The sequence below is a fragment of the Schistocerca americana genome, chromosome 2 (genome assembly GCF_021461395.2).
Source record: "Schistocerca americana isolate TAMUIC-IGC-003095 chromosome 2, iqSchAmer2.1, whole genome shotgun sequence".
NCBI classification, from domain to species: domain Eukaryota; kingdom Metazoa; phylum Arthropoda; class Insecta; order Orthoptera; family Acrididae; genus Schistocerca; species Schistocerca americana.
In genome coordinates, this window is record NC_060120.1 from 1,098,932,546 (window position 1) to 1,098,958,734 (window position 26,189).

The 26,189-nt window shown below is 41.5% G+C and overlaps 1 long non-coding RNA gene and 1 pseudogene across 2 annotated transcripts in view; one reads left to right on the plus strand and one right to left on the minus strand.

Moving 5' to 3' along the window:
* The window catches only part of LOC124595792, a 38,626-nt gene extending 14,913 nt beyond the window's left edge, over positions 1 to 23,713 (plus strand). The window contains exons 2-5 of one of the 2 annotated variants that reach the window (XR_006978246.1): positions 14,298 to 14,392; positions 14,569 to 14,732; positions 15,336 to 15,424; positions 23,582 to 23,713. This is a non-coding gene — a long non-coding RNA (uncharacterized LOC124595792). The remainder of the gene's footprint in view (positions 1 to 14,297; positions 14,393 to 14,568; positions 14,733 to 15,335; positions 15,425 to 23,581) is intronic. The other variant, XR_006978245.1, reaches the window with a different exon arrangement.
* LOC124596806 lies at positions 3,845 to 3,962 on the minus strand (annotated as a pseudogene).
* Positions 23,714 to 26,189: the final 2,476 nt, after the last annotated feature.

The following is a 26,189-nucleotide window of genomic DNA, read 5'->3' on the forward strand; positions in this document are numbered from 1 at the left end:
TAAGCTGTTACTGCATCTTTCTTACGTCACGTTTATTTTGCTGATTAATCGTCGTCTGACCTTCTTTGAAACGTTGCAGAAATTGAAGTTTGTTGTGGACTGGCAGGAGACCAACCCACTAGATTTAGAGGAAGCCGAAAGGCACGCGTTTCAGCTCACGCAGGCTGGCGTGAGGTCTGGAACAGGACAGGGACATTAGAACTTAGAAAAACGGACGCAGATGGTGGAATACTTAACTTTAATCCAGTAGTGTTGAACGTAGCTCTGTACATTATTTGCAATATCAATAGTAGCTGAACATGGCGCCTTGCTAGGTCGTAGCAAATGACGTAGCTGAAGGCTATGCTAACTATCGTCTCGGCAAATGAGAGCGTATTTTGTCAGTGAACCATCGCTAGCAAAGTCGGCTGTACAACTGGGGCGAGTGCTAGGAAGTCTCTCTAGATCTGCCGTGTGGCGGCGCTCGGTCTGCAATCACTGATAGTGGCGACACGCGGGTCCGACGTATACTAACGGACCGCGGCCGATTTAAAGGCTACCACCTAGCAAGTGTGGTGCCTGGCGGTGACACCACAAAGTTCTTCGGTAGAAGCAAACGGCACCGAGTATCCTCTGACCTTTCGTCTGAATTGTTGTTCTTTTGCGTCACTCTCACGGGTAATTCTTCGACACGCTTTGCAACAGTCATCAACTGATTTTGCGTCTTTGAAACTTCAGTGTTAATCTGTAACTGTAATGATTTCATCTTTTGTACTAATCCATCGATTTGCAATTCTTGTTATGACGTCTATTGCCTCAACTCCCCAACGTCAACAGACCATACACGGTTAAGTCTGGACTCAAGATTATTAATATCAGACTTGAGTTAATCGCATACCTGAGTTTTTAACTGTTCCGATTTCTTCGAATTTACGATTTAAATTGTCGCTAATCTCACCTCGAAAGAAATAGAAGTTCTATTCCTGTTTGCTACTAGATTCCTTGATCTTGTCATTTATGTCGTCACGAAAAAATTTGAACTTCTCTCCCTGTAGCTTGAAATTTTGTTCCTGTTTGTTAATCTCATCATTAAATTCTCTAATTTCTTTATTGGATTTTCTAAACCACTTATTATTAGATTTTCTCATCTCATCAAGTTGAGGTAGTATTAACTATGTAGCATGATTATTGAAACAGGGTACGATAATATTATTTTGCTCTGTAGAAGTAGAAGCAATACCCGAATCTGTCATAACAAAATCAGAATGTGCTACCGTGTTTTGACTACATGAACTGAGTGTTATTCCCTGCAGTTCGTCACGCATCACCGGCAAATAATTAATATAAACTCTGATCGTTGACTGTATTGTTCGTATGTTCCCTGAGGTCATTATGCCAAGAAGAATATTCTACATTTTGCCTCAAAATTTCCAACACTTCATTTGAAGCTACCTCTACAGCGGTGTTCATTGCTGCCTACGCTCTAGTATTCTTTGTCGTTGTAGCAATAAAGAATATAATACAAAATGTAAAACTACTATCTTACACAAAACCATTAACTTTACTGTTATAAAATTAATCCTGAACTAGGAAAAATTGCTGAAATAAAGAGTTTTGAATTAATGTGAAGCAGTGCGCAAGCAACAAAAATGCTATGCAGCAACTACTGTCCTATTAGTATTGCATAAAATGTAAATGTAGTAGCAACACGAAGCATCTCTAACTGTGAAATTGTACTGTCAGGGTTAGCAGGTGAAACCCACTATTAATTGTTTTTAAGAACTTGTATATGTTTGTAATTATTCTTTGTTATGCTGAAAGACAGACAGAAGTATTGATGTTACATATCTGACAATAATACAATTATTATTGACAACAAAAGTAACAGAAATTGATTACTCTTCCTCAAGTATCTGACTGCGAGTTTTAAAATATTTTCTAACAACTCCTAACAACTGTTCTGCAATTCTGCTGTACGCAACGATCAACCTTCTTGATCTTGCCACTGCAACCACATGATCAGCAAAATTCTAGATATATTTCGACAGCAATACTGCAGTCCATGCAGAGGGCAATGCTTGGTCGTAATAACTGCAACAACTACGTCGATATTTTTTACAGGGAAATTAAATGATCGGGTGAAGTGTGATCAGCTAGCTTTAAACAGTGACCTCCACGTTCGCACACGATCTGACGCCATCATGTGCGTGTCCCTCCGATACCAGACTGTAGAAACAGTGTTATTGCAGCAGTTACACGTGACACATTGATCAAGGTTTCGGTACAACCAGCCTGTCGACTCGATGTGTACTCGGTGTTCACACTGAATAATTATAGGAAAAACTGTTTGTGTTTCTCTTTCATTTGGTGTATTATTTATAATTGTAAGGTGAATGTAATATATGCTATAAAGCCTTAAAATCCGTATATTCATCTTGGAACATCCTGTATTTCTGAAACACAAATCCAGGACGATTTTGACGCTGCAGACAGAAATTCGTTTACAATGATAGTTTTCAGTTACAGTTATTCACTCTTCAATCAACATTCATAAAATGTTGATGTGTCGTGTTTTACTTTACTCTATGTGTCCTGTAACAGGGTTCCTCAAATTTTTCAGTTAGCGTTTTTGTTTTCGACCATACGCAGTTAGAAGCGGCCCCCACTCGGTGTTATAGAGGTTGTTAGTATAAACTACGTATTGAAACAACCAATTTACTTGTCTCCAACCTGAAGACCCTCTTTCCTGAAACGCTGAGCTATTAAATTCGTCCACGGAACATTTCACAAAAAGGTACTTCACCTAAATACTTAGTTAATACTTAGTTAATACTTTATGATGAAAACAGTAGATTAAAATATCAACAACTGAAAGGAACAGTAAGAGGTGGGTAGCAAAATTAAAAAAGAATATGCTATTCAATAATTTGTCGTATGCTATTTGACTACAACGAAGGATAGTTTACTGAAAGGTGGGAGAAGATAAATTTGATTTTAATGCGAAGTATGTGGCTGCCTGTTCTCTCACGGACGAATGACCGTCCCTGATGGCATCACGTGACTCTCTGTGTGTCTGAAGGCTTCCGTTTTCGAAAATGACAACTAATTGGCTGGAAACGTCAGAACGGCCGCTCCTAATTGCAGCACTAAGAGAATTCTGTAATAACGTCAAACCAAAAAAGTGTCCTACATTTCCCTGAGAATTCATATTTGGTTTGAGTAACAGTACCGTTCCGCAAACGTTCCCTGAGAGCATGGACGTTGTATTTCTGTTTAGAGACGTTCATGTTCATACTCCGAAGAGACGTACATTCTTGTTGTGTTCTCGAAATAATTCCGATGGATGACAGAATTTTAATAGTAAATTTGCTTTACGAAAGAAACGACATTTTCAGATTTATTTAGGAAGAAAATTTTTTTGTGCGACTTTTTATTCTAATAGCCGTTGCAGGGCTCATGTTGTTGACAGCCGTCGCACTTCCTTATGCAGAAAAGTGTGGCAGAACGGCATTCCATTTCGTCACTTAAATTTGAAAAGAAAAACCACAAATCTAAGTCCACGATTTTTAGTCTGACTGATAATAGACTCCATTTAGTACTAAAACATCCAGATCTGCAGAAATTTTATCGGCCACTAACGCTTATCAGTGTAACGTAGCACTCCGCACTCCGTCTTTAGGCCACAAGTGGCCCATCGGGACCATCCGACCGCCGTGTCATCCTCAACGAGGATGCGGATAGGAGGGGCGTGTCGTCAGCACACCGCTCTCCCGGTCGTTATGATGGTTTTCGTTGACCGGAGCCGCTACTATTCGGTCGAGTAGCTCCTCAATTGGCATCACGAGGCAGAGTGCACCCCGAAAAATGGCAACAGCGCATGACGGCCTGGATGGTCACCCATCCAAGTACCGGCCACGCCCGACAGCGCTTAACTTCGGTGATCTGACGGAAACCGGTGTATCCACTGTGGCAAGGCCGTTTCCATCAGTGTAACGTACAATTTGAAAAATGAAGGACCATTGCTTCGATATACATCTTCAGCATGAAATCCAGCTATTCTTCCTGTCATTGCTGCTACTGCCGTGGCGCACACTAAGAGGTATTTAGTTTCCAGCCCCTATCAGTCAATATTTAGATCGTTTTTCTAAATACCTTTACCTCTAACAGGCATCATTTGTGGCCCAGAAACAGCGAGTCTTCCTGCGCACTTTCTGTATAATACAGTCTGACACGTGTCAACAACTAAGCGAAGTGATTGCTAATATCCAAAATACGTCTACTTCCTGTATAATTTGATTTTTTTTTCATTCGTCTGTGAGATGATGACCTCGGATAATGTCATACGTTCTTACTGAAGCTGGTAGCTTGATATTTTCGCCTACAGTAGAAAGTCTTCAAAGTTTAACACTGAATGCTTATGAAAAAATCTGAACGTGTCTTGTCATTAAAATTACCCACTGAAACTATCGTTTGAATTAGATATTAATAATTTGGATGTAGCGGCACTTCTGAGCGCGCAACAAAGGGGTATGCTAGAGAGATTCTGAAAGATTTACGTTTAGAAACTACATAATTAACCATCGTGGTGTGTTGAGGCTTCAATTACAGACTCAGCTCCTGCAGGGCAACTGTTCTTACCATCTGTATGTAGCCTTCAGTGTATCGTTAGTATGATAATTCATGAGCTGGAATTGCGGAAAGACTGAATTTTGGTGATGCTGTTTCTGAAAATGCATGTTTGCAGAAGCAAATCTCGTTGCCTTACCAATAATCGAGTGAATTCTAAAGAAGACAGTAGCTAAGGCGCTGTACAATTAAATGCTGTTGCCCACAAATATAAACCATTGTGCAAAAATGAGATATGTTTCCATGAAGGAACTCTGACATGATTATGAACAGGCGAGGAACACATTTCCGGAAGCATATACAAAGAGAAGTATGTAGAGTAATGAATTTATGGACACCGAAAGTGCTGAAGAAGCATTATAATGTTCCCAATGGTAGTACAGAATTAATTACCATCGTGGGCGAATAGAATGCATCTGAATCATGATGTTCAACATCCCAAATTTACAGGGTGAGAGTGATTGAACTCTATAAAATCAAATCGTCATAACTTCTGAACGGTTTGCGTCATGAAGTTCAAGCTGCACAGTTGCCCGGGGGCATGATGGGAATCTGCATGCGCATGCGCACGTGAAGCTCACTTTTATTTGGAACGGTTCGTCAATCAGCAAAATTGGCGCATTTGGAGGACTGAGAATCCGCATTTCGCGGTCGAGAAGTCTCTTCACCCTCAACATGTAGCTGTGTGGTGTGCAATGTTCAGTCACAGAACAATCTGTGCAATATTCTTGATGGCACGGTGATTAACGAACGGTACATGATGGTTTCGGTAGATGATTTCATCGTCATTATCCAGAGTGACCATGATTTCGATAAGAAGTGGTTCATGCAAGACGGAGCTCGACCCCGTCGAAGCATGGGAGTCATGTCCTGGGGGAGCACTTTGGGGACTGCAGTCTGGCTCTGGGGTACCCAGAGGCCACTGGCAACAGCCTCGATTGGCCGCCACATTCTCTGGATCCGAAAACATGCATCTCCTTTTAGTGGCGCCATATGAAAGACAAATGTACAGCAATAACCCGAAAACCATTGCTTAGCCGAAATCAGCCATTCACGAGATCATCGACAGCGTCAATGTTCCCACACTTCAGCGGGTCATGCAGAAGTTCGCTATTCGTTTGACCCACATCATTGCCAGTGATGACAGGCATATCGAACATGTCATAAACTAAATCCGAATATCTTAGTGACGTTTACATGTTGAATAAAGTCTTTTAAAACGCAAGTTTGTAACTAATTTACGTTTTCTTCATATAGTTCAATAATTGTCACCCTGTGTGTCGTCGCACAAACGTTTATAATAGTAACACACAGTTCATCACCGTGAATTTAAGAGACAGAGAGAGGGAGAAGTCCAATAAGTCACACGTATTCACGGGTGGACATAAAAAAACTGGATTCTGGGCTCCACTAGCAGAGGCGAAATGAAATGGAGGACAAAGAACACCAGATCCCCCAACATATCAAATGCAAAATGCGATATGGGCAGTTAGTTCGATTTGGCGTAGCTTCGAAAGTACATGAAGTCTTAGCAACGTGAATGAGGCGCGAACGGACGAAGCAAGCAGCTATGTCATCAGACACTTTGAAACGTCATGCTGAGTGGCTCCACCTCGAGACAGGCGTCTCACTGAACACACTCGACGAACATGCGGCAGCCAGCGTCCGGAGCAGAGGCCAAAGCAAACCGCAGTACCGACTCTATTCCACAGCATGCCGTCCCTTAGTTGAATTTTAGCAGCCACTCACCTCACTACTTGTCAAAGGACAAAATTTCGCGAACGACGAAGAAAGTTCTTCGAGAATGTTCATATTAAGTCCTTACGGTAATCTGTGTAATATTTCTAACGCGGTTTCAGTTTGTGGTGTTGGGTTTTCAGTAAAATTGGTGCGCTGATGTTGCCAATGACCGGCCATGAAGTAAATAATTAATGTCGTTCCTGATCTTTGGTTGACAGGCGCTTGTGTGTACCGTTGTCCACTAAGGAAATTAATTATCCTCATAGACTGAACATTTCATACTGAAACATTTGCGTAAATATGAACTTCACACAATTTCTAGGATTCTAAGGTCGTAGTCAACATTAGCACTCTAAGCCGCCGCTGCCGTAAGTAAAATTTAACCAAATTTTTGGGTCTATATAGAAGCTTGACGAATTACTATCACTGCTTCTGATGCGTTATTAAAATATGGTGATAAAATTTCGTCCTTTATGGTAAATATAGAAATTGTTGCAATGGCCATAGCTGATTTTCTATACTGCAGGAGCAGCATATTCTGCGATTTATGTTATGCTTGAACCCAATTTCGTTATAAAACTATTATTTGTACGAAAAACACTTGGTCCAAGAATCATGAAAGAAGGCTGTATACATGGAACAAGCGTGGAGATACTGGAAGGTATAATGGTAAGACAGAGATTTAGGAACCAGGTTTTAAATTGTAAGACATTTGCAGGGGCAGATGTGCACTCTGACTACAATCTGTTTGTTATGAACTGTAGATTAGAGTGAAGAAACTGCAAAAAGGTGGGAATTTAAGGTGATGGGACCTAGATAAACTTAAAGAACCAGAGGTTGTAGAAACTTTCGTGAAGAGCATTAGGGAACGATTGACAGGAATGGGGGAGAGAAATACAGTAGAAGAAGAATGGGTAGTTTAGAGGAATGAAATAGTGAAGGCAGCAGAGGATCAAGTAGGTAAAAAGACGAGGGCTGGTAGAAATCCTTGGCTAACAGAAGAGATAATGAATTTAATTGATGAAAGGAGAAAATATAAAACTGCAGTAAATGAAGCAGACAAAAAGGAATACAAACGTCTCAAAAATGAGATTGACAGGAAGTGCAAAATGGCTAAGCAAATGTAACGATGCAGAGAAATATCTCACTACGGGTAAGACAGATACTGCCTACAGGAGAACTAAAGGGACGTTTGGAGAAAAGAGAACCACTTGTATAAATATCAAGAGCTCAGATGGAACCCAGTTCCCAGCAAAGAAGGGAAAGCAGAAATTTGGAAGGAGGATATAGAGGGTTTATACAAGCGCGATGTACTTGAGGACACTATTATGGAAATGGAAGAGGATGTAGTTGAAGATGAAATGGGAGACATGATACTGCGTGAAGTGTTTAACAGAGCACTGAAAGACCTAAGTCGAAACAAGGCCTCGGTAGTAGACAACATTCCATTAGAACTACTGCCTTGGGAGAGCCAACCTTGGCAAAACTCTAACATCTGGTCAGCAAGGTGTGTGAGACAGGCGAAATATCCTCAGACTTCAAGAAGAGTATAATAATTACAATCGCAAAGGAAGTAGGTATTGACAGATGTGAAAATTACCGGACTATCAGTTTAATAAGTCACTGCTGCAAAATACTAACGAGAATTCTTTACAGACGAATGGAAAAACTGGTAGAAGCCCACCTTTGGGAAGATCAGTTTGGATTCCGTAGAAATGTTGGAACACGTGAGGCAGTACTGACCATACGACTTATCTAAGAAGATGGATTAATGAAAGGCAGACCTAAGTTTCTAGCATTTGTAGACTTAGAGAAAGCTTTTGACAATGTTGACTGGAATACTCTCTTTCAAATTCTGAAGGTGGCAGGTGTAAGACACAGGGAGTGAAAGGCTATTTACAATTTGTACAGAAACCAGATGGCGGTTATAAGAGTCGAGGGGTATGAAAGGGAGGCAGTGGTTGGGAAGGGAGTGAGACAGGGTTGTAGCCTATCCCCGATGTTATTCAATTCGTATATTGAGGAAGCAATAGGGGAAACAAAAGAAAAATTCGGAGTAGGAATTAAAATCCATGGAGAAGAGATAAAAACTTTAAGGTTCGCCGACGACATTGTAATTCTGTCAGAGACAGCAAAGGACCAGGAAGAGCAGTTGAACGGAATGGACAGTGTCTTGAAAGGAGGATATAAGACGAACATCAACAAAAGCAAAACGAGGATAATGGAGTGTGGTCGAATTAAGTCGGGTGATGCTGAGGGAATTATATTAGATAATTAGAAACTTAAAGTAGTAAATGAGTTTTGCTATTTGGGGAGCAAAATAACTGATGATGGTCGAAGTAGAGAGATTATAAAATGTAGACTGGCTACGGCAATGAAAGCGCTTCTGAAGAACAGAAATTTGCTAACATCGAGTATAGATTTAAGTGTCAGGTAGTCTGTACTGTAAGTATTTGTATGAAATGTAGCCATGTATGGAAGTGAAACATGGACGATAAATAGTTTGGACAAGAAGAGGATAGAAGCTTTCGAAATGTGGTGCTACAGAAGAATGCTGAAGACTAGATGGGTAGGTCACATAACTAAATGAGGAGGTACTGAATGTATTTGGATTGGGGACAAGAGAAATTTGTGTCACAACTTGACTAGAAGACGGGGTCGGTTGGTAGGACATATTCTGAGGCATCAAGGGATCGCAAATTTAGCATTGGAGGGCAACGTGGAGGATAAAAATCGTAGAGGGAGACCAAGAGATGAATACACTAAGCAGATTCAGAAGGCTGTAGGTTGCAGTAGGTTCTGGGAGATGAAGCAGCTTGTACAGGATAGACTAGCATGGAGAGCTGCATCAAACCAGTCTGTGGACTGAAGATCATGACAACAACACGAAAGCCAGTTGTATGTATGTGGATTTGAATAGTACATCTTATTTGATATTCGTCCAAGGTAAATTGTAAGTATTTAGGTTGTTCCGTGTTTTAGTAAGGTTTGTCTAGTAAGATGTATGTCATTATATATTGTGATCGGTTTCGGTATATTTTTAAACAACACTGTTACGGTATCTGGATCTGGATCAAATTATTGCTGTATGCTGTGTAACAGAACGTTTTCAGTTGATGTTGTATAGTTGGTTGTTTTAAACGTAAAGTGATTGTTCCATTAACCATAGAGTGGAAGAAGGCGTGCTTTTGTGTTTTAGAAAGGAAAGAGTTGGCATTTATTATATTATCTGTGTTGGTACGTTTCCTGTATATGTCAATTATGTGGCAGTTGTTGTCTTTGCTAATTTCAGGTCAAGGTAGTTTGTTGAATTATCTGTTTCCAATTCCACAGTAAATCTAGTATTGGGATGGACGTTGTTAAAAGTGCCAAATGGCCTATTATTGATGTCTGTATAGTTTCCATCAGTCAGTATTAAAATGTCATCTACATGTCTATAACTGTAGATGAATTCACTGAGAATTGTCCACTGTGAACTGAAAAATGTTTCTTGTGCTGTGTTGAGAAATATATCTACAATTGTACCAGCTACACAGTTCCCATAGCTACTCCATTTGCTTGGGTGTAAATTATTCTATTGAATTCGAAATAATTTTGGGGTAAAGAAGTCTTAAAGAAATCTATGGTTTCATAAGTTTCTGTGATAGAAATTTCTCTTTGTTGTAAAGTATTTTCTTTTATGATTTGTGTTTTTACCTGTAATGGAATGTTAGTATATAGGTTTTTAATGTCAAAAGAGAGAATTACGCCATTACATTTGATTGCTTTTACCAATGTACGAAAGTTTCGTTTGGTATGTTTCTTATTGTAGTATGTTCAATTTTTTACTTATCAAGTGTGTTGGCGTTTTGAGACAGTTTACAACTGGGCACATCTGAGTCGATATTTTATGTCTCTTTGCTTGAGCACATAACATTGGCGAGTGTGGGTTCATAATAATACAGGATTTCTGCAATTAGCGTTTCATCACTATTTTTTATATTTTTCTTTAGTTGTGCTGCATATTTGTTTGCTAAGTTGTGTTGTAGATCTGTGCTGTTGTTAGTCTTTGTCCGATTTCACTGCTATTGCATCGTTTACTTGTAATTATTGATTTATGTCTTAGAAGAACACTGTGTTATGACTTTGGTTTTTTATGTATATTGGCTTTATTTAACTCCTTTTCCATAATTTTTGATTTATTAACTGCTAGTTCATTTTGCTTCCTAATTGACACTCTTGTCATGTCAATTGCTATATTTTTAGTGGTTGTTAGATGTTTTGTGGAATTGTTGTGTAATCTAGGTTCTAAATTACATATCAAGCTTTTGGTAAGTTATTTTAAATTTGTCGTTGTGAAGTTAATATTTGTGATATTTCTAATCCTTGTATGAAATTGGAATGGAGAGCGATAATCTTTCACCGTTTGCTTATGTAGTGTTGGGTTCACTTTAGCTGATTAAACTTAATAAGCCATATGTATACATTTAGAAATGTAGTCATACTTATATTATTCTTCTGGTTTAACAAATCGCTCCTCAAAACCATGTCTTACAAACCCCAGGCAATAACTGTAGGATGAACCACCCACACCTTCCACCTCCTTGACCTCTACCTTCCCGTTTAGGACCACCCTACCCAGTTAACTAAAACACTAAAATATCTTCGACTGATAAGATGGAAACATCATCTACTGATATAATTGCGTAGGCGGCCAGAGTCAGACGACATAAAAGTTTTCTGGGTATGGTACCACGTCATAATGTATAAAACTACAGCTGCTGGAGAAAACCGACGCTTCGGCCACGGCTGCAGCGGCCTTCTTGTAGGCCGCATTATGGTGCGTTACAACACCCAGAAAACTTTTACGTCGTCGTCTACTGATCATGCGCCAAAAAGCGAACAACACACTAAAACGGGTAACAGGCCAAACTTGGGAACTGCGTCCCTCCTCTGTCCTACACATCTACAAAACCTTTATTCGATCCATCCTTTCCTACGCCAATGTTTCATTTATATGTTCCCTTCAAAGTTCTATAAGTCCCTCCATATCCTTCAATTCATGCACTCCACCTCGCTTTCTGGATCCGTTTACCTTCCCCCACATGGATACTTTACCATCTCGTCAAATTCCCACTTCTCCTCACTCACATTCAACACCTACACCATCCACAATCTTGACTCCAATAACCCTTCAGTTTTCCCTCTAATTTCCAGTCGAAGTACGCAACCATGCGTCTACGTGTATGTCCCACTAAGCCGACACCTGCATATCCTCCACATCCTCTGCCAAAGATACTACACCCGTTTCCCCTAGACCAGGAACTCCGTCCCGACATTTACCCTTCCTACCAACTTTAAACCCACCCTACCTGTTCTACCATATCAGAAAGCCCTTTCCCTCCCATCCTCACATTCCTCTACCCCTTTTCCCCTTCCCCTTTCGCTCCATATCTCCTTTCGCCTTTAAATTATAGCCTCACCGGTACCCCTCCGTACACCCCTCTTCTTGTCTCCCAGAGGCCAATCCTACCACAACGATCCGAGGCAGCAGCTCTCCATCTTTATTCCATCACCCTCCTACCCTCCTCAGCCACCAACGTTTTCCCCCCTCAACAAAATACTAGCTGTCCCAGGGCAGGTCATTCCCGTTTTAGTGACAGAGAAGAGCTTCGTGGTAAGATGAGCATTTTCTACATCGTATTTTATGTGAACTTCTGTTACTTTTCATTTTACAGTTTACTATTACTGTCTTAAATTAAACATGAAGAAAGCCATGTTTTCTCCACATGTAAATATTTCCACTACTTTCAACCTCATTTTTTGGGGGGAGAGGGGGGGGGGGGGCAAGGAGGAGATAAATAATAATAAAAAAACAAAAACACTACAGCATCGAAGGGCCGACGTAGCGCGCTGTGGTCGCTTATACCATGTTGGGGCACACGTAGCACGTGCACAAGGTCGGCCTTTTTTGTGCTCAGTCAGCCGAAGTAGGGGTAACCGAGCCACAAACCGCCACAAAAGATGAGTTTTGAAGTTTCATAATTACTAACTGCTGTTACTGTTTACAGTAAAATATGAAAAACTGTGAATTGTTACAATTCTTTGCGTTTTAGTGCACAAAAAATGTTAGCACGATCGCCAAAAGCGATAGATAACTTTAAAAAATCCTGATAATAGTTTTTTCAGTTTATTACGTGGACCCCACAAATGTCCACCCTCCCCCCAACCCCCAATCTGTGAGGCCTCGTTCAGTCTCATTGCATCAGATCCAGATTTACGAAGTCTATGATATTGCCCTGGAGTAACTGTTGTGGTCAAGGTCCGTCGAAATCGAATATGTATGGGTTTCTGATCGAACGAAAGATCATGCACTTTTTTGGAACACTGGAAACAAAAAAGAGCGTAGTTCATACGAAAATTATGAGGAACACTATTTAATTCTACGCAAGTTCTTCAAGCTGAAAATCACATTGATTTAATATGGCTATCGAAAAACGTATAGACACATTAACTACTTGTGACAGAGCGATAATTTAATCCTGAAGTTAAATTCAGCATTGGAATCATTCTTCAGTTGGTAAACGCTCTCTGACCTAGCATAACAAATTGTAAATAGACATATTACAGCAAAATATTACATCGATGTCAAATACTTTAAAAACGATCTGTCTGCTAGTTTCTCGTCTGATCTAACCGTGTAGTAACATTTCCGTCTCTACGTATCACAGCAAACATCGTCGCTAATCTGTTTTGCATTTTCCGGTATTTATTTGACCTCAAACTTTTTATTCTCTGCTCACCCTTCATGATTTCGAATCAACAATTCCTAGTTGCTGCAACAGAAAATCAACTCAACCTTCCTAGGTGCTGCAACAGAAAATCAACTGAACCCTATCCAAGTTTCTGGTGAGGGATGACTACATGTTATTTTATTCCAATACCTGTTCACGTAATTGTTAAGACCCTCCTGTAACTCCGTACTCCAAATAATTCGTTTACACTCAGTCGTTCCTATGCTTCTATACCACAATCTTCTTTCGAAACTCCCTTCTGATTTAAGTACTAATATTTGATAAAAGCGTAGAAGAAAGATTTCTTCTACCGCGAGAATTTACCTTTAATATCTCCCTTCATCCTACGTTATATTGCTTCCTAATTAACATAACTCGTCCGCTTCCCCGAGAACTGAGATTTCGATTTTCGATGTTGTTCAACTTTGTCGAAACCTACTAAGTTCTGCTCCTGTATTTTGTGCTAAATGTAGTGTGCAGAGAGAGATAATAGTTCGCGACAACAATATGTTACAGTTATTTAAAATCTACCTTATTATCAGCCAGAAGGGTATCTCGTTCATGAATCTTGGTACTTTTGTCGTTTCCGCTTAGATTTCTAATGTTCTACAATTTTGTATTACGTTCTTCGCTGTAGCAAGGAGATACGTTTCACACAACCTTGGCGATAACTTGCAACCCTCAGTTATATTCAAAATAAGTTGCTGATCTTCCACTTGTATTACACATAGTATTTTTGCATGTATAATATATTACTGCTCTGCCTCTCTACATTGATCGTCTCAGGATTTTATTCCACAACCCCATACATACGTTGTCGAAGGCTTGTTCAGATACTGGACTCTCTCCAGTCATCCTTCCATTACCACCATCAATTGAGAGCTACTTGTCTGCTATCTTGTATGTAAACTGGCACTTGATAACCATCATCCATTTTTTCCTTTTGTTTGTACATTATTATAACAGCCTACAAGCCTACGACGTCAATAAGTTCGTATATTTGCTTCAGAATTAATCGCTATTGGCTTCTGAATTAATGTATTGGTAACGCTTTGTTTGGACTTCCTGCGTAGTACTAATAACCTTCTGGTCCTCACAATTTCCCATGATTTTACTTGTTTGTAAAGTGTATCATTCACTGTTGCTAATCTACCTAAACTCTCGCTATTTTTTGTTTAGATTTGCTGGATCACCTTTATCACTCGTGCCACGTTTCTTCAACGCAGTGCCTGAATATGATAGTTCTTTAGAACTCTCAGGAGAAACTTCCGTAGGTGTGTAACTGACTGAACAATAGTTTTCTTTTTATCTGTTGTATCTGTGTCTTTCGGGTAACATTATCTAGACTAAAGAAGGAGAAAAGGACTGACGCTGTCTTTCAATACATGTACGATGACTGCAGTTACTACGAGTATGTGCTGTTCATGTGCTACGTATCTGTGGTGTTGAGGTTGGGCTGCAGAAACCTGCGTTAACGCTGCCCACATACGAGCGACGTTCATGGTGTGCATCACATGGACACCAGCCGTGGTGATATGAAACAAGCCGTCGTGGACCTCGTCAGCTCAGAAATCGCAACTAGAGTTTTGTGGCCACCATAGAAGACGACATGAGGTTGGTGCGTCAGCTTCCGCAGTTTAAACACTGCTACACATTTCCATATAATTTAGCATTGTTACGTTTACACCTTATGTGATGGGGAATTTCCTCTTCTTCTGAGAACTATTTTTAAGAATTTAGAGAACTTGTCACTAGCATTAACAGTAACAAAAAACTTCAATTGCCATTGAATACAACGCGTTTTTAAAGAAGTTTATCTTTTATCTTCATTGTTATTGTGATTTTCTCTTTATTAATTGTAAGTTGTAGCCTTCTATAGCCTGACAGAACTCATTGGTATAGGCGATAACATAATAATCTCTACCCAAGAGAAGGCTTTTACATGTAAAGAATAATTAATACTGAAAAATTGAAGCGTAGAGACGTTTAGTCATCTGAGCCAGTAACGCTCAGAACAGAAATATAAGTCCTGGAATCACACCACCTTATCACACCCGATGCTATCCCTAGTAATTCCCTAGCCCTCGTTATGATTTAAACGTCCAGCCATCTCTTTGATCAGGTATCAGACAAAACACTGCCCTTCCCGCTAGCCAGGTATATGTACTGTCTTGGTCTCGTCGGTGCTGACTGACTGGCACAGTTGCTGTGTTCCAGGGGTGGACAACTCGGCCTCTTCTGCCTGGTCTGCCTGCTGATCCTGCTCATCCTGCTCCTCCGCTTCTCTAAAAGGCTCCGGCAACAACGTGAGTTCGAGCAGTTGTGTTAGTTCTCTCCGTGGTATGAAGCATTTCGATTTTCATACATTCTGTGTGCTCGTTTCAAAATGTGAAATTACACGTAAAGCAGAAATAAACAGTAACACTGCAAAAATCATAAAACAAGAAATATTAGACACTTTTCGAATTAGCATTAATATTGCTTTGCGGACTCTGTGCAAATTTTTCTACTCTGTCTTTAAAAATAAGCGATAGGCACGTAGAGAAAAATTATGTACATTTCTATATTGGCAATGTGTCAAAGAAGGCGCCAGTCAAAAGCCTAAAGGAAACAGTGAACGGAAAGTTAGGGTCAAATTTATATGGCATTAATACGAACAGTACAAACTAGCACAGTGGGCGTCCACTGTAATTCTACTACACAGATGAAATTCGAGTGAGGCCTTGTCCCACGGTAATGCATATCTTGATTAGTTACACATCCCTAAGGTTTTCCATTCTTGCTGGTATGTATGGAACATGATGAATAAATGAATGAATAAATAACTGATTTGTAATTAAAGTAGCGTCAACCTCAATGTCATTTCAGACGAAGGGCGAGTTCGTGTTGGATCACGATGGGGAAATAAATCTAGAGTGACCGTTTGGAATTAACTGTAACGAAACTCTGGATGCACGGAGAGGAAGAGGCCGTTCGTCCTTAACTGGAGTCAGTTCTCGTTCTGTGAAAGCAAAGGACAAAGTGAAGGGCTTAACATGTGGGAGACTAGTAGATGCGAAGATGCGAAAGAGTCCAAAGGAAATAGGAGGTGAATGGGATGTCTTACGGCACTCTTCATTATATCGAGATCCGACGGAACTAATCTCTGAAAAGCAGGCGTGTGCAGAATTTCCCGTCTGGGTTTCCTGCATTATACAGACCAATCGAACTGTGAATCGCCAATGCCTTGGTATCAGCGGTATAGTTATCTTTTCAGTTAAGCAGAGACACAGCGGTCATGTATTCTCCATCTTGAACTATTTACAGTTATTTCAAAGTAATGCCCCAGACTTCTGCGACGTGACGGCCTGAGAACCTTCCGAAATTCTCTTTGTCAAATTATATACTTCCATTTACAATCTTACGTGTTTCTAATTGCTTACCCGGAGTTTTACAAAGCTTGTGCGAAACTACCGATCTTTAATCACTATTCCACTGAGAAGATATTACAGAGAAATTCAATATGTACTCGAACCTTTCACATTCATGACTTACACGAAAATGTCTTAAAAGCCACAACTATTCTTGAGTGCCTTCTAAATTCGTGTGCCAATGCAGGGATCTGTTATCGAATAACACTTCATCCTTATTACGTTTCTGTATCCAGATCACAGATGACTGTTTTATGTGTCAATCTGCAGTGTTTCCTTACACTTAAATGTTTTATTTTCCTCGTTATATCTTTGACAAATTTCTAGGTTTTTATACATCATAATAGTATAGTGTCTCCGTTCTGCACTTTATCTGACTGCTTAATCATGTAAGAGAAATCGTAATGACGTTATAATTTTGTCAGGATAAATAAACAGAACAAACAAAATAAATTTCCTTATTAAACCTCGCCTCTTATTTAAGATGAAAAGATTTATTTTGTTTAAGTGACTTTTCCATCTGTGCCATAGTTTTATTTAAACGTCTTTCTTCATTTGTACATTATCTGCATAACTCTCTGTCAAGAAGAAGTAGTTCATGTAATGGGCAACACTAGTCTCGTAATTTGCGACGATCTTATTCTCCCTTCTTCGCCTGCTGAATCATCTATACTAGACGTTTATTCAGATGAACCAAAGCGCAAATTGGTTAGTGTAGAGCACTCAATGAACTATTCGAACTGTATATAATTGGTATTATCTAGTGATAGTATTACGATACGTCAAATTAAAGTTCAGCCGCCCAAGACTGCTACAGGAGCCTGAGGAAAGGATGTGACCGTGTTGGAGAACGATAAATCTATTACTATAAGGACGTCCCACCAGATAAATACATAAATATCGTAATTTTGGTGATCCTATTAACTTAAATGAATGGGTGTTTTCTCTTATTTCAATATTGTTATTGTTGTATTTTTATACTTCGTTCGCAAACAGCGGCATCAGGGGTTTATCTTTCAGAAATGCAGACTAGCTAGTCTGCTATGTAAAACTCTTAGAACTGATTTCGGAATTTATTAAAGTTTTCGTCGAAAATTTGAACATCCGTCTACATCCTCCTCCATCGTAAATGGGCCAAACAAACGAATCATCGACGTAGCGGAACCAAGTATTCAGTTTTCTTCTTTTTTTTATTTTTTTAAAGCCGTTTCAAATGCCTGCTCCTCGGATATTTCCGCAAAGAAATTCGTTATTAACAGGCTTACGGGGCTTCCATAGCCACGCCTTTAGTATGTTCATAGAACTCGTCGTTCCATTTGAATACGGGTTCGTGATGCAAAATTAAAACAATTCTGCAATAACTGGAGGAAAAAGTCCGATTTTGCTGTTAGAACATCTCATTGAGTGTAACGATAGTAAACAGCGATACCATATTAAAACCAACTAATGTGTCTCCTGCTAGACCACTATGCCGTTTAATTTACTGATAAAATTTGTCGAATTCGTGATGTAGAGGTTTATTCGGCCCGCTTATGGTTGTAACAATATTTTCAAGAACTCGGCAATCGAATAGGTGGGCGAAAAATCGGCATTCTCTATGTTCTTTATGCACCTCCGCAACTCATTAAGTCTTAGTCGTATCGCAACTGAATTGAAGAGATTTTTGTCAGCGCTCTGTTCGATAGAAGATTTGTTTATCAACCGCTTAACAGGGTAAGAACTTCATGAGTGGATGTTACATAAGTTTCCTAAACGTCTGCAGATCTAGTAGGTCGTTAAACTTACTGTGATTATCGGTCACATTCAAAACAATCGTCGCATTTCCGTTGTCAGCGAGCAGAATTAGAAAACTATCATCCGCATTCAGGCGTTTTATGGTGCTCCTCTCAACCACAGTTACATTTTTGGAGGCTTTACGCGAGCCAGTACTGTTACGGTTTCTATACTGGTTTCTTCTGGTGTCGGACGGGTCCGAAAGAACAGATACTATCTTCATATTGGTAAGGCTAACCGGCCAATGATCTTCAGTGCGGATGCACTCACATTGTTCAAACTCTTACGGGAATCGGTAGATTGACTTCCGCGACTAATGAGTATAGTGGGCAGGGGGCGCTACAAATGTAGTGTTTGGACAGCAAGTTGGAACTGTGGGTCTCACGGGGAGCGCACTGCCCTCGGTGTCGGCGATTGCTCAGTGGGATCGCCGGCACGGTAGCTCAGCGTGTTCGGACAGAGGGTTACGTACCCTCTGTAATAAAAAAAAAACTGAGTTAATCGATCATAAAAGAACTTAATCGGATGTCTTACGACGTCCGCCCCGAGCAGATACAACGAACAAAAGCGGACAAAATGAGAATTTAAAAAAAAAAAAAAAAAAAAAAAAAAAAAAAAAAAAAAAAAAAAAGAAAAAAAAAAAAAGTGGGATAGAGTGTTTGCCATGTAAGCAGAAGATTCTGGGTTCGAGTCCCGGTCAGGGCATACATTTTCAACTCCCCCTTTGATATTTATCAACCCCTGTATGCAGAAAATGGTCTGGATTTCACTGTCATTTCAGAAATATTTGTGGCCGAAGCCCTCATATTTCGTTGTTTTCGATCATTCGTTCCGTTGCTTCTGAAATGCGAATTAATTCTCTATGGTGTACGCCAGATGTCACTACAAATTCCTGCGCTACTTTCCCGATAACGTGTGATACACATCTCCACAGTGGTGCACAGTTGTGGGACAGTTCGGCTTCACAGTCGTGGCTTGTAACTCGCTTTGTGTTTACTTGTTGTGGGCACGCAACGACCGCACGACACACTGGAAATTCTGTGGTATTCACAGGTGCCGTTTTATCTGAAAGCGTTCTCTCCGTACACTTTTCTTGCCTCATTCATTTTCTGCTATGGCTGTCCTCCATCAGTCTTTTCGTGGAACGACTTTCAATGCGTTTCACGCGATCTTGCTTCCTTTTCACGTATTTAACTAATTCACGAGTGATTCTCCCGTACTTCCGTTACTTCTTCATGCTGCTGCTCCAGCTGACTTATACTCTCCGAATTTTGCGATATTTGTTGCTGCGATTCTATTTCAGTTTTCTTCCCATGCTTTTGTACTGCAGGTAGCGCCTTCTTCCTTCGGCAAACTGCTTGTTTGAGTTGTCTCGCGCGTTTTTTTAGCGACTAGTGGTTCCTTCCTTGTTCCTAGCGCTTCAGTACGATCTACCGTGCGTCTTCCTTCGCGCCAGTTGCTATATGTTTTGATTCAGTTACTATCTGCCAAATTTTCCTTCTTTGGTCCTAGATATCACCTATATCTCTTCTTTAGTCTCTCTCGAACTTCCGTTTGTCCTCTTCTGGTTATTTTAAAATATTTTTACTTTCTTCACTGTCTCTCTATAATTTTTCCTCCACTCGTTTGAAAAATTCGAAAATTGTATTGATTTGCGTACTGTTTCCTTTCGCTAATCCTGATGTAGAAGCTCCTGAACTTACTTCACTATGTTGCTCTGTTGACGAACCCGACATCTCATTATTTCTTGCCGTTGCCTTTTTGATGCTAACTGCTGTTTCTACATGGTCTGAACCTGTTCTCCCTCCATCCTCACTTTCATCACATGCTGTGGCAGTTCCTTGCACTCTGGTACTACCTTCTCGTCCTCGCATCCCCCAGTCATGAGTATATGGTCCCTTCTATTTTCTTTATCATTCTGAATATATTCCTTCTTCCTGCCAATGCTTTCTCTCTTCTCTGGGCTCGATGCCTTTTGTGCCAGACAATCTCTCCTCCTGTCCATTCTTGCGTAAGTGTGTCAACTAGTACCTCGATTCTGTATATGGTTTGTGCTATCAGACCCTTTGCCTCAGACCAGTTGGCTTACTGTGCCTCCTGCTGGTGCACCTGTTAGAGAAAATTGTACCGCACTGCATACAAGTAAGCCTCGCAGATGACATGCCGGAACACTAAAATTATAAAGTGTGTAGATGATATACCCACAGACCAATTTAATGAAACAAAATGCGGCACATAACAAAATAGAGATCCACTTTCCGAAATTCCTCTTATGGTTACTGCCGCCATGTTCGGAATTTTTCTTCACACTTGTTGGTTGACACACATAATTTTTTGACTCTCGCTCAGCTTCCCTGTGACCACTGATGGTGTCTCCTATGCGAGTGATTTTTGCTGATATAAAATAGTTTTATTTCCTTGGAACAAAACACCAAAACAAGAAAATTATGACTAAACTTTCTTTAATTTTGCGCAACTGCAATCTCATCTTATTATCCTCATTACTTTCTTCTCCTCATTCACGTCCATGCACTACTCTCGCATTGCCAGGCAGTGTGTCCTACTGTTGGTATGTGCTGCAGACGTCCTGTTTTGCGTGGTTACCTGCTGCGCTGTGACTGGTCTGGCTGTACTGTGCGCATTTCGGGTCTGGCTGTACTGTGCGCATTTCGTACGACAAAGGTCATTGACTTCGTACGAGTTTCCTTTGAACTGGCTCAGATCTGGTAGGATATTTCTACAAGCGAACATGACGCGAAATATCGGGCTTTGATCCATAATCGCTCCTGTACAATGACACACTTGCAAAAAATATGCTCTCCAAAAGAAGAATGCTGGTACCAGCACTGTAAACAATGCCACACATGGTGCAGAAAACCACAGAGCAATACACACAAAATTATTCACCTAAGGAAAGAAATACATGGGTCAGTAAATTCGCACTAGCCATTATAGTTATCACAAAACTAAAGGTTCATAATGAAATTGAATGGTAATTATTCGAAAATTATCAGTGAGAAAATTAAATTTATTAAGCAAAACTCAATCCTGACAGAATGACTTCTATGCAAGATTCATTCAACAATAATAGCTTCACTTCGTCGCAAATGTATCGAAAAATTCTAGACCGTGACAGGGTCGCCAACTTATACGAAGTGTCTCCCAGGTGGGTAAGCACCGGGTCTCTCTATGAACCTCTGTTTCTCAGTAACTTTTATGGCACAGAGCCACCACGTTAGTGACACAACTAAAAAAATGAAACACACCAGATTATAATACAAATTATTATAAAATGTGGCTCTGTGTAATGCTACTGTAGCTGATACGTTCTATCTGCCCTTCACTTCATGTAACTGCATGCATCTAGATACGACTAAATTCAACATTACACCACTGTCAACCCTCTCTCATAGTGTCATTGACTAGAGAGTGTATCATCATCAGAAAGATTAATTAAATGAAGAGCAAGAAAGACGGGTCGAAACGACGTGCCATCTTTCAGTGGTTTTATTTTTTTGCATTTTCCGATTCTGAGCGCCCTATTGGCTCCCCATATCCCATTCAGCTATAATTTCACACAATTTATTTTTGCTTTGAATGGAACCATAGCCAAAGAAAAATTAGCCGTTTTTGTCAAGGGGCCAATCAATTGCATCCACCACAGCACACTGTCAGAGAGCTATCTCTGGTTTCAGTCACTTGGCCAGCCACCAAGTAATACAAAGCACATGCACAGAGCCAGAAGATTGGCGGGCGTGCCACGGAAGTGCACGTGACCAGTCAGCGGTGGTCGACTGTGTGACGACAGTTCAGTAACCACTAACAGTGTAGACGACCCCAGTATGATGAAAACATCTGGTGTGGATTTTGCCGGTAGTATTACCGCCGAAGTCTGAGTACTGCCGAGGTAAGCACAGTGGCAGCGGCGTGCTTCAGGAAGAGTCTGTGGCTTGTCGGCGCGTCCGGGCTGGCTGGAGCTGGCATTATAGAGCGGTACAGCGTGCTTAATGTCTGCTGTTGGTGCGCGGCTGCGTGGTACCGAGGTGCGAGCATTCTCATGTCTGAAAATGCGTGGCCACTTCTGTAGAGCACCTGTGAACGTCGTGGTACGTGTCGTACTAATACGTGTGACTGATCACCCTTGCACTGCTTTTAGACTATAGCTGAATACATTGAATTTCTCTTCTGCAATGGCAGGTGTTTAGATCAGATCTACTGAACTGATAATGTAGGTTGCTGTGGGTAAGGAGTCAGAACTGCAGATTGAATGACAGTGGATATCTGAGCTTCATATATCGTTCGCACTCAAGAGCTTTTGTTTGAATTGTTTTATAATCAACTCAGATTCTGTAAGGGACTGCTGTGGACAGCGACTGTAGATTATGTTTCTTTCGAGTTACAATCCAACGAACTCGAGGCAGTACATGTCACCATACGATGTTAGTGGTGCTTGGGCGTGCCTATACATCAGTAAGACCGTATGGTGACATTTACTAGCTCAAGTGCAATGAAGAGGACTATTTACAGCCGAAATCTAGATATACAAGCGTAGTTAAATGTAATGGGGTTGCGACTGATTGCTGTGTGCCTCTCCTTCCTTATTTCGTAATCGTCATCTGGTCACTGTTAGAGCCGTTGTTCGATTTATCTTCTAGTCACTGTCTGCTAACTTTAAGAGCTATTATCTAGTCCTTTCGTAATCATTATCTGGCCACTTGCAGACTGAGTGCGTCACCTTCGGCAGTGAGGAAGATCCGAGGATAATTCTATTTTAGGACAAGTGTGGAGGAAGTGAAATAAACGTTGTCGTTTGCTACAACATGTACTTTCGTACCAGTGGATGAAACTGTCAAAAAATGTAATTGGCAAGTGCACAGAGCTTAAAAGGTACGACGATAATGTACTGAATTGAGTTATTAAGGAAGTGAATACTGTTGAGACTTGAACCACTCATTTTTTATTCAAATTAATTTATTAATGTTTTTCTTGGCTAAAGTTTTTTGTTATCGCAGATAACATGTCATCTATTAAAATTCTTATTTTCTAGAGATAGATAATACCGTGAGCAACCGTACTTTTAACAGTAGACACATGGACAGGCAGTTAGTGCTTCTTGGAAAATGAAAATGTATGCTGTAATTGGTGGACAAATCCACCATCACTTCCATATTAAACAGTTCTCTACGGCGATTCAATAAAAGGAAAACAGTTAATGAAGTGCTCTCCTCAGTGTACATTGTGTAGAGGCGTTCGCCGCCTGCGTCTCCGTTGTGTCCGCAGTGGCGGTGGGCTACGTGCCGGCGGTGGTGTGGCCGGCGGGCGTGTGGCTGGTGCGCCGCCCCCCGGCCGCCGCCCACCAGCCGGCGCAGCTGCAGCTGGTGGCCGTCCACCCCCACCTCCACCCCCAGCCCGCGCCGCCGCCGGGCTGGCGGATACCGCAGCCGCAGCAGCCGCCGCCCTGGCCGGACCCGCCGCCGCCTTACGAGCACCCGCCGCCGCCCCCGCCGCCCCCGCCACCTCCACCGCCTTCGGAGACCACACCGCGTCCCTCGGCGCCGCCCATATCGCCACGCAGGGCGTAACATTGTGGTGGCCTGGACCTGGCTGGCGACTGCAAGTCCACTGTCACGAAACACCTTGAGATGTCTGTCTGTGATACTAGGACTATGGTTTCCTTGCACCTGATTCATGCACCTTAGATTAAAATACAGAGAATACATACGGCATTTTATATACATCCCGAAAACTGTTTCCTTGTTTGGCTCTCCAATCTAGTACGAACTTACACTCAACTACCACAGCTGCCTCGCTGAGGAGAGGCCTCTACGTCCTCATTAAGAACCACGTGAGTGGGGTGTTGCGAGACGTGCTGGCAGCAGGTGTGGCAGCCGACCGCAGGATGTTTCGGACGCCAGCTGTGAGAGAATTTGGTTGCGACCAAAACCGTGGGTACCCGAAACGTGGCTTACTGTATCTCCAAATTAATGCATGCACTGCCTTTTACACGTGTCATGATGTCAACTGCACCGTTAAGTTGATTTTACGTGAGTTGTCAGCTGTGGTTCCATGTGCTACCCCTCTCGTATATCCGACACTTTGCTTCAGCCTCTATAAATCAACTGATTTAAGCCAGAAATAATTTCCTGAAAACGAAACACGTTATTACCCTGAAACTCTAAATGATTGCCTCCAGACTATGTATAAGAGTAATATTATCTGATGTTAATGAAGTGGTGATCAAAGAAGAAGACACCTAATGTTTTATTATACCTGTCTGGTCAATCCATTAGTATGATGGGCCTACAAGCTTCACTCAAGCATACAACATTCAACTAAGAAACAAATTCAATTCGCATCAGTAAAGTGCCTGACGAAAGAAGTGAACAACCACAACACACGGAGGAATGTCAATACTAACTTCCTACAGGTACACAGCAACTATGGGTATGTAACTGAACAAAGTTGTAATTCTCTGTGATAGGTAGAGGGTCAGAGAGGGCATTAGTGTTGTTACCTGGCCAGGCAGGATCTATAAGGGCGTCAATATCGTCAGTTGTTGGGTTATAACTGAAGTACATGAAAAAGATACATACTCGCCTGAGGCAGCGCCATTAGGATTTCACAGACCCGGAAAGGAGTCACACCGTGGGTCTCCATTTCGCCAGCTGGTCGAATCGTACGTTATCCAGATGTTTTCGGCGTTCAGACAGTGCTGGTGGTCAGACGTTGCAGTGCGTGGGATCTCGAGGGCTGGCCTACTCGTCGGTACGGTTGCAGGATCACCACGTTGTGCACCGAGCCCGTGGTAACCCAAACATATCTGCACGTGCCACCCGAGAACGAGTAGTGGTCTGCCTGCGAGGTTCTGCGCCGTCCCGCGCCGTTTCTCGGCTACCAGCAGCGGCCGCAGTAGGGCAACACCCCACGGTGCGTCGGCTGCCGTTACGACCGCAACACGATAGGCTGCTCTAGGGAGCTGCGTGACGGGAAAGCACGGGGACTGCTGACGAACCGCGCCGCACTGTGTTCGACGACGAGCCGCGGCTGTGAACCACACCAGGTGAGTGCAGCAGCGCCCTGTGCAGAGGTCCCGTTCTTCTGACGCCTTTCACAAGGACACCGTTGTCACGCCGTCACGGTGTTGAGAGACACGGCGATTATTGGTTCAACCTGCACTCTGCTTACGTACATGTATTAATCTTAAATCTGCATACCGTGCATTGTTTGTCTCGGTAGTGTACATCTGATACTGATACATTGGTGACAGTCTTCTACAAACATTTTTCTAACGCAAGAAATTCGAATAAATTTAAACTGGCCAATTAAATATCTCGAAATACAGTTTACTGTGGTTCAGGTGAAGGCTGGTAGTGGTTCACGAAACTCTGAATGTATTCCCGAGTGTTACCTCACATGCGACAGTCCCGTAGTGTCGTTTTTCAACAGAACAGTGCTCGTCCATGTATGACACATACCTCTGTAAGCTTCCTGCTTGAGGTTGTGTAAGCTTCCTGCTTGAGGTTGCGTAACTGATGTAGCACTGACAGAAAACGTGTGACACCAGTTCAGAGGATACTACAGCTGTGAGTCAGCTTGCCCCAGGTGAGGAGAGTACGGCTTTATGACACCCATTCCAACCACATCAGTGCACGCATCTACGTCAGTGAGGGTGTAACGTCGTGCTGATAAGTTATGTGTTCATTTGACTCGATTGTGCATTCACTGAAACGACATCGAACACCTTCTCAACCTGTGAACTTTCGTCTCATTTCCTCCACTCCTGCGATTCACTTCTTTTTGTCAAGCAGTGTATACGATGTGTGGTAATGACGTCATTACTGCTGCACTTACTGCGCCAGTAAGCTAGAAATCAATAACATAACTTACC